At 42.0% G+C, this 9,069-nt stretch overlaps 1 protein-coding gene across 4 annotated transcripts in view; it reads right to left on the bottom strand.

The window, feature by feature from the left end:
* The window catches only part of ZZZ3 (zinc finger ZZ-type containing 3), a 107,667-nt gene that overhangs the window by 53,868 nt on the left and 44,730 nt on the right, over positions 1–9,069 (bottom strand). For all 4 annotated transcript variants that reach the window (XM_019531240.1, XM_019531242.1, XM_019531243.1 and 1 more), the window contains exon 2: positions 6,280–6,436. The gene's annotated coding sequence lies outside the window, so the exon portion shown is untranslated. The remainder of the gene's footprint in view (positions 1–6,279; positions 6,437–9,069) is intronic.

Here is a 9,069-nt window from a genome sequence, read left to right as displayed (position 1 = left end):
ACTTATCAGCCAAACGCTGCTCTCCAAGCTGCCAGGCTGGCCATGTGCATGCTGCAGCTGCGCATGCATGTAGCATTTATCGGTGCCATTATCGGACACATAAGCCCAAAAAAGCCAATTGCTGATAATGTCAATTTTCCTTTTTATCAGTGCACCTCTGCATTATAATGCAGTTTTCCTGGTGATAAACAGTGCTTGAAGCAAAAAATGGTGAATTTATGTTTGGCTGAGAAAGAAATCAGAGACCAACACTGGCAAAACAGCTATTGGTACCCGAATCTTAGCCTCTCAAAGCTGATGTAGGCTTCAAAAGAAAACAATAAAACAAAGTTTGACAGTATGTCAAATACTGAAAAGTACCACAGTCAAAGACCAAAACACAAGCAAATCCAAAACAGAACAATCCTCTCCTCCCTCCTGTTCTACCCCCACCCCTCAACAATTTATTTATTTATTTAAATAATCTGGGTGCTATAGAATGAAAGAACACAACTGAGTTCTGTGCTGATCACAATCAGCTGTTATGGCACTAAGAGTCCAGTTACTCTGAGAAGCACAGTCCAGAAAACAGGAAAGTAAACACCGTAGATAAATACCTGCATGGAAAACAACTTTATACTGCAGAGATTTCTAGCAACTGTTTCCAGCTCTTCACCAGATACTTCTGTACTTCAACAGAATATTTACAGTCTAATTCGGTCAACCAGTTGGCATTTATATTAGTGGACCCAGGGGACTTTGGACTGGGACATATAATTTGGCCCATCTCCCAGTACTAGTAAACTATTACATAAGAAGAGGAGCCTGAGCAATTTGCTAGAGTTCCAGAAGGTTAAAAAACCACAATGATCATTCATGAAAGGAAAAATCTGCTTTCTTTATACCTTCGAAAATCTTTCATCCTATATAAAGTTTCCCACTAGACTTGTAATGACATCAACAGAGTCCACACTAGAGGAATAACATGCAAGATAAATCAGGCAAAACAGTCTGAGAAACTAACTGGTACAGAAACAGTTTTGAACACAGTCTAAGATTTGTGGAAGATCTGGACTCTTGATCACCACTAACTGTGACCTGGTGAAAGCAGACCTTTTGATCTTAAGTTTTAGTCTCAATACCAGAACCTCTGACAAGAGGCCACGAGGCAGGCAGTGTTGAGAGACAGCAAAACAAACTGCCCCTAAAGTACAGCATTTGGAGGAAACTTTTAGGGCTGTGGAAAATCTGCCACAAACCAATAATATTTTGAATGAGCAGAAAGTTCCACAATCTGGAAAGCAAATCCATTAGTCAAGAACTGAAAATCATTTCTGTGGGCACGAGAAAGAAAGTATGAAAGTTATCACACACACTTTTAATGCTAAGTGTAAAAGCAACTACGATTCATCATTGAATGCAATGCTCAGATCTCTCTTTCAAGTAGCAGAACATAAAATGCCAAATCAAAATGGCAACAGTACTATTTAGTGAATGAGATAGAACAGGAAGAGCACCAAGATGTTCCAAAAATTACCTTGAAAGTTTCTTCATTTACGTTATACTTAATTGATATAGTATTTAGCAAAGCCAAAATTAATGCCTTAAAAGCTGACCCCCCTCACCTCCAAGATCTCAAAACCCAAACAACTTCAGTAGAAACAGAAGATCAATAATGCTGTATACTTAAGTATGTAAACATGGATTTTAGGGCTCAACTTTAGGCGTATAGTTCATCTTGTAAAGATGAGTTATCCAGGCCATCAGGCTACTCATGGGCTGGTCCACCCACCTCTACAGACTAGATTTGGCCCATGACCCTCAATGCTGCAGCTGCCAGAGCCTGTACAGCAGAAGCATTCATCTTCACAGCTGCTGGAGCTGCTGTTTCAGTACAACTCCAGGACCCTGGGAGTTAATGCCACTTGTCACCCCCTGTTACTCACTGCTGAAATCAGGGCCTTCAGCTGCCCATGGTTACAAAGGCTGGCACCAGGAGGAAGTCAGGTGGGGTAGTAGTCAAGCAGCAGCTTTAGCTTCCTGGGTTCCAGAGTCACGCTGAAACTATGGCTACAGCAGCCACAGGGATCAATGTTGCTGCTGGCACTTACTCACACATATCTAGCCTGCAGGAAGCTCTGCAGTCTACAGTCAGCCTAAGAGGCCAAATGAGTCTGAAACCCTTGTTTTAGGATTTATGTAATGTTGCTTGTTTTTATATTTTTTGTTCGTTTTTTTATAAAGTTGAACTACTTAAATCTTGTGAAACTTTAACATCTCTACTCATGTGTCAGCATCACAGTTTGAAGACTGACCCTGGGCTACCATCCCCATCACCACCATAAGCTCTATGTTAACTGACTACAGGAGACTGCTATTAATTTGGGGGACAGGATGAAGAATGCAGCCCAGCACAGCCTTCTCATGACCCCCAGCCCCAGGTAACAAGGGAGTTCCTGCTGTATACGGTGCGCTGAAAGTGGTGCCATTCCCAACCAGAGAACTGTGGTACCCTGGCATGCTTTGAAATGCTTTCAACGGTGCAGCGGGGTGCTACACAATGTTACCACTGTTTCGTGTGCAAACATGATTCACAAAATAAACCTAGAGATTTCAAATAGGAATTAGTATGTTTAAAACATTCTGACCAGCTGTGGTCTCTCAGAGTTTTTTGCAACAGAGAAGTTGCTCTATTATTTTCTGTGGGAAAAATAAAACAAGCAGTAAAAACTAAAAGCTGGCATTTTCCAAAGGTTACCTGAAGCCTAAAGAGGAGTACCTCAAGTCTAAAAGGTTGAGAATCACTAGAACATGCAATAGCAGGAAGGGGAGAAGATGGGCTGCTATGCGCCAGATCAAAACTGAGAAAAAGCAGCTTCTCCCCTCCCCTTGCTAACAAGAAGGCTCCAGACTGCCCCATCCTTTCTGGGAGGGTTTGGGAAGAGCTGTTCTCAGACTGTCCCTCCAGGATAAGCAGATCAATGGGGCCTAGACACCAAGATTAGCTCCCTCCCCAACTGTGCCAACAGCTTCCAGGTGTTCCTATTACAATACATGCAACTACTGCTTTGGCAAAATATCAGCTCTCCCTTGGAATATCTGCGTGTTTAGCTCTTACTTGGCAGTCTGCCAAAAAGTGCTGATGAATGCAATTGACAAGTAATAGGTACTGCAATATTTTGCAGTGTCTAAGCAAAATCTTAACAGAATTTCACGGGCCAAAGAAAAGACTCTGCTGGGGAAACTGATGAAACCTGGTGTGATTTCATAAGACCTTTCCACTGAAAAATGAAAGGAGTCTAAGAGACACCTGTGTAAATCTCTTAGTATGCAAGAGAAGGGGGGAAAAAAAAATCAGGTGAAGACTACACAGCAATGAATAAAGGAAAGGCAAATGGGCAAAAGGACAAGGACAAAGAAAGTTCACGCTGATGAGGAACAGTCAAGTTCTTGACTGAGTACATGACAAAACTGTGCCTAATCCAGCTATGGTATACAGTACAATTAGTAGGAAACAATAAAATATTTGCAAACAAACATCAGAAACCTAGGAACTTAAATTACTGGTGGAAGATATGAAGATGGACACAACTGGACTCGGAGCTGAAACTGGATAAACAAAGACAGCTCTCTACATCATTAGGGAGGTCAGCTTCTGAGCTACAAACTACAAAACAAATGCTACTAACAATAGCAGGGCCTGGATAATCCTGAATGTGATTGCTAACCAAGGCTAACAAGAAGCAATACTATTTTTGGCGTGGTTTGGTAAGTTGCAAAGTGACTAGTCACAAAATATGATGTTGAATAAAATGACCCCAGACAAAGAAAGTGAAAATGGTAGAAAATATAACACTGGTATACAAAGGTCATGGGAAACTAACTTAAGAGTCTTCTTTGATACCTGATTTTCTAGTGAAAGGAAATGTTGATGTTCCTTATCCAGACTTCAATAAAGCCTTTTGTTACATAGATAAGAAACTATTAGTTAAGATGGAGAATGTAGGCTCAGTAGAGAAACTGGCTCAAAGAGAGATGCCAATGGGCAGTGAAGGCTCTGGGAAGTGTTGTAGTATCAAGCTGGATAGTAATAAAGTTTCTTTGGGACCAGTCCAGGCAACAACCTTGTTTAATATTTTCATTAATGATCCTGACACAAATAACAGGAGTGTGCTCAGGACACGAAACTGGAAGGCATCATCAATAAGAGAAGCAAGTTATTACAATGACCTTGAGGACTGGCATAACAGAAACAGGATACAATTCAACAGTTCACTATGTATTGTTGGGGACTAACAACACATACTGCAGCTATCAGCTGGGAAAACATCAGTTGGAAACGACTAACCAAAAAGGACCACGGTATGCTACTCAATCACTGGATAACAATGAGTCGAGTCACCAATATGATGTAACCATGAATAAGTTAAATACAACCCTAACCCCATCCATTATGCGAAGTTTTTCCAGTAGAGCCAGGAAAGTGTTAGTAGTACAATAAATATGCCAAGTAGCATCTCCCTCATCTGGAAAATTATGTACAATTCTGTCCTATGAGAAGAGACAGGAAGATTTGGCTATTTTAGCTTAACAAAACAAAGACAGGGAGGGAGTATGACAGCTGTCTATAAACAGACTAGAAAGGGTAGACAGCAGGGAGAGAAAATAACTATTTAAGCTAAAAGACAATACTGACACAAAAATAAACGGGATAAACTATGAATAAATTTAAGACTGAAAAGTTTCCTAGCTACCATATTTGTTCACATATACCAAACCCCTGAATACAACATGCACCCTGTTTTTCGAAGGCTCTAAGAAGGGGGAAAAAAAAATTTCATCTTGGAATATGGGTAAGTTCCTGAGGTCTGGGGTCTTTGTGTCTGTGGCCAAATGCTGGGTCTGACCCTCTGCACCAGCCCAATCTAGTGCAGAGAGGATGGAGCTCCATGGCACACCAGGGCTGGGACTGTACAGCAGGGCTAAATCCAGTATGCCAGGGCTTGGACCACAAAGCAAGTTCAGATGCAGACTGGCCCACGTGCTGGCCTGATCCGGCACACGGTGCCAAGTCAGTTGGCTGGGAGGCTCCCCAGGGGTCTAAAGATGTGTCAATAGGGGAGCAGTGGAAGCACTAATTGCCATGCATAGCAATTAACACAGCCACCTCTTCCCTGCTGCTGAATCTCTGGACATTTCATATATGTATGAAAATACAGTATTAGAGCAAATCAGGTTTATTGCTCCTAATAAAAATATCAGAAAGCTGTTCTAGAACCTAACTGATTTTAAAATGGAGCCCACTAAGTTTATCAAAGACATAATATAATGTGCCTAAAATAGCAGGAGCTGCGACTCATGACCCAAGAGGTTGCTGTCAGTCCTGCCTCTATGCTCACTAGCCTGGAACTTGTACTCTATGTTGAATACCTATGTCCCACTGTAGGAGTGCTCAACCCCCGGCCCATGGGCCAGATCCAGGCCACAGCACCATGGCATTCAACCCATGAGGCTCCCCACAGCTCCAAAAATTTGGCACTGCTCTCCTTCTGCCAATTTTCCATACACTTGCAGGGCTCTGATCCCAGCATGCAGGGCTGAGCAGGTGCAATGCCAAGCCCCAGGACCCAGTCCTGGTGCGGGGAGTCAGGAGGGGCTGGTGCCAGGTCCCCAGGGCCCAATCCCAGTGTGAGGAGGTGGTGCCAAGCCCTCAGAGCCCCATCCTGCTGGGCAGGGGCCAGAGGAGGTGGTGCCAGGTCCCAAGAAGATGTGGGACTCATTCCAGCCCAGGGAACAACCCTAAGCCATTCATCTGGCCCACAGGACGAAAAGGTTGAGCACCACTGCCCTACTGCAGACAGAAGTAGAGTGAGAGCTTCTCAAAGAAGAAAGGTTTCAATACTCCTTTTTTATTAGAAAAAGTTGAACAATGTAAGTTACCACCTGCTCCTCCTGCGACAATCATTTACAACTAAACTCAAATGTAATTCACACTGGCAATGCTTTTTGAATAAGGAGTCTTATTTAATTTTACTTGGGTAATGTTACTACATCAGGACTGGGAACTGGTATTTCAAACTAAGTCCCAGTTCCAAATTCAAGTTTTGCAAACATTTTACCAAGTATTAGTTGCCAAACTCAACGGATATTAATGACGAGCGATGCCTCTGATACAATACTGTAACTCTCTATTATTGTATAACTTTTTAAAAATAAGCAAAAACAAAATCTTAAACTGCAGTGCTGAAATCCATTACTTTTAGTAAAAAAAAAAAAAAAGAAAAGTAAGATTTTTCCTACCATTTCCAAAGTGAAGGAAATATAAACTTCTGATGTTTGGTCTAGTAGATGCCCATGGTGCCACCGTAATGCTATCAGTCACCATTGCTGAAAGCCATGATGCAATTCAGATGACTTTTTAATTAGTTTATGCCAACACATTAGCAAGACTGGATACCTGTCAAGAAAAAGACAACAGGGTCAATAAAATATTTGAATAACCTTAAGTTTATTTATATGGCTAGTAAGAATTTCAGAAAGTGTATTTATCTATGTAGCACTGGGACAGTGAAAGTTTCTCAAACAAGTTCTAACCAGTTTTATGAGCATCATAGAAAACAGCAACATACGAACTAATCAAGAATGTAAAGTACCAAAACCAAAAAGATAAATGTGCTCAAGTAAGACATTTTTTAAATATTAAAATGTCTATCTAGCTTAGTTATTAGGTAACTAAGTACATCTGATTCAATAATTAATGAACAATAAATACAACTTAGAACTACACTAAAGATTTGAGAGAGGGTTTGTAGGGTTCACAGTACAGATTTCCTGTCCAAAGAGGCTTAAAACACAAGGAGGGGAGGAGGAAAGCACAAGATAGCTGACTGAAAGCTATGATAGATACAACTATGAAATACAAAGGCTGTTATATTTCAACTACTGAATTCTCAATTAACCAAGCAACCAACAGGTCATTAATTCTTAAGAAATAAAACAAAAATTGCTTTCATCATTATTTAAATTGTGGATCTCCATCTAGGATTTTAATTTGTCCTGATATTTTAGTTAAACTGTTGGAACTGCAATATATTGCAGAGAAGCCTTGAAATTAATGAGCATAGACCCTTCCTTGGCCAAAACGTTAGACACCGACAAACGACAATATTAAAAAAGACAAAGACAGGTTGCAGAAATGTCTGTATGCCCCCATTTATTTTACTTCCATTTAGCTATCCCACACGTTCATAAGAACTCGACCAACCAACCATATTTTAGGAGCATGGCAAGCATAGCAGCCTTCCTTGTAGCAATTCTCCAAGGAGAGCTGTTTAAACTTCTCAGATGATGCTGTGTTTGTCTTTTAATGCTGCTTTTCATCAAGATCCTCATTCTTACTTGTACATACTACTCATTACATATTGTAACAAACAGCACTACGGAAACTAACCCACTTGCAGAATTGCAGACTCAATACTGAGATTATGAAGTGGTCTCTGAGGCAGATGGTGCTTTTAGTGGTTTTTACTTATTCACAAAAAACAAACTGGCAGAAAAGGGAGGAAAAAATAACAACTCTACTCCCCCCCCCACCCCCAATGACAGTTAAGCATCCAAGCAGTTCTCATTAACTGTTAACTGTCCGCCCCACTCTCCCTTGCTCGTGCTTCCTTGGAAAGAGGGAGGTGACGGAGAGAGGGAAGGATGGTTGAGCATTGTGGGATACTGGGAAACCAAGAGATCTCCTTGTCCTGTTACAGTGCATCGTACTACAACAGAATGATGTACTACAGTGAAGTTCCCGCTTCTTCCAGGAACATTTCTGTAGCAACAGGGAGCATGTATATCTGTCCATTCAACTTCTATAATGCTACAAAGGCATTCCTTAGTGTTTGTGCCCTTTTTTAAAACTTGGAAAAAAACCCAAAAAAACTGGCCAAAACTTCAAGTGTGCCAACTTCAACACAATTTGCTGGGAAAAAATTTTTCTCTCTGGGCCCAGGGGCATCCCTAGGAGGGGCAAATCAGGGCGACTGTCTCAGGCACCGCAGAGCTGGGTGGAGTAGCCATGGTGACTTTGCACCGCTGCCGCTGGCTTTGCATTCAGCTGCTCGCTACCCCCCACCTTCCCCCAACTGCTGAACTACCGCTGCCAGGAGCTTCTTTGGGTCCGGGACACATGAGACAGGAACAGGGGTGGGGGCCCCGCACCCTGCTTCAGTTGGCTCTGTCTGGGCCTTTATTGTATTTGGGTTAAATATGAAAGCAAATTGTCACAGGAAATTTTAAAATAATCTTTAATATTTTGAGCCTGTTAGTGATCTCATCCTGATGACAGTCAAAAATGCCTCCCCTGACACTGGGAGTTGCACATTGGTAACATAAGGAAACGCAAGAGCAGAATTAGATTTATATCGAGTGATAAAGGAAAGGCAAGTGACATTACATAACTAGCACAACTTCTTATTTCTCAATGAAACTATCTGTTCTATGAATAAACAAATCAAATTATATTTAAATTATTTAGTAAGGGTCTTAAATTTAACTAGCTAACCAGCACAAAACTGTGCAGCAACATTAACTGATAACAAATGCAAAGAAGTGGCAGGTGACAGAAGGGTTAACACAGTGTTAGGAGGGAGCAGGACAAGTTGTCCTGCACAGCATCTAAAGTGCATCAGAGCAAGATCCACTGCAGTAAAAGGTGGACACCGTCAAGAGCTCCTAAATGTCTACAGGCCAGGGACAGGCAAAATATGAGGCCTGCAGGCTGCCAGGGCCATTCTATCCAATCCACAGGGCCCATAAAAAATTAATTTTCTAAACTTTTATCTGCTCCTGGCTGCCTGTCAAAGATGACAGAAGCCTGGGGCAGTAGGACCCAAGGGAAGCTGGCAGGACTCAGGAGCAAGGCCAAACCTGCCCTGCCTCTCCTACGCCCCCCCCAACCAGAAGCCTCTATATGCCATGGCGTGTGTGTGCACGTGCATCCATGCAATGAGGGAGGGAGTGTGTGTGTTCGTAGGCAAGTCCCACATGCATACCTCATACACTTGCACCTACAACCCCCTGCACACTGCTATACATGCA

The sequence above is a fragment of the Crocodylus porosus genome, unplaced genomic scaffold (assembly GCF_001723895.1).
Source record: "Crocodylus porosus isolate Cpor-Errol unplaced genomic scaffold, CroPor_comp1, whole genome shotgun sequence".
Taxonomy (NCBI): Eukaryota; Metazoa; Chordata; order Crocodylia; family Crocodylidae; genus Crocodylus; species Crocodylus porosus.
Note: the sequence above shows the minus strand (reverse complement) of the source record. Positions and strands in the feature narration are given on the sequence as shown.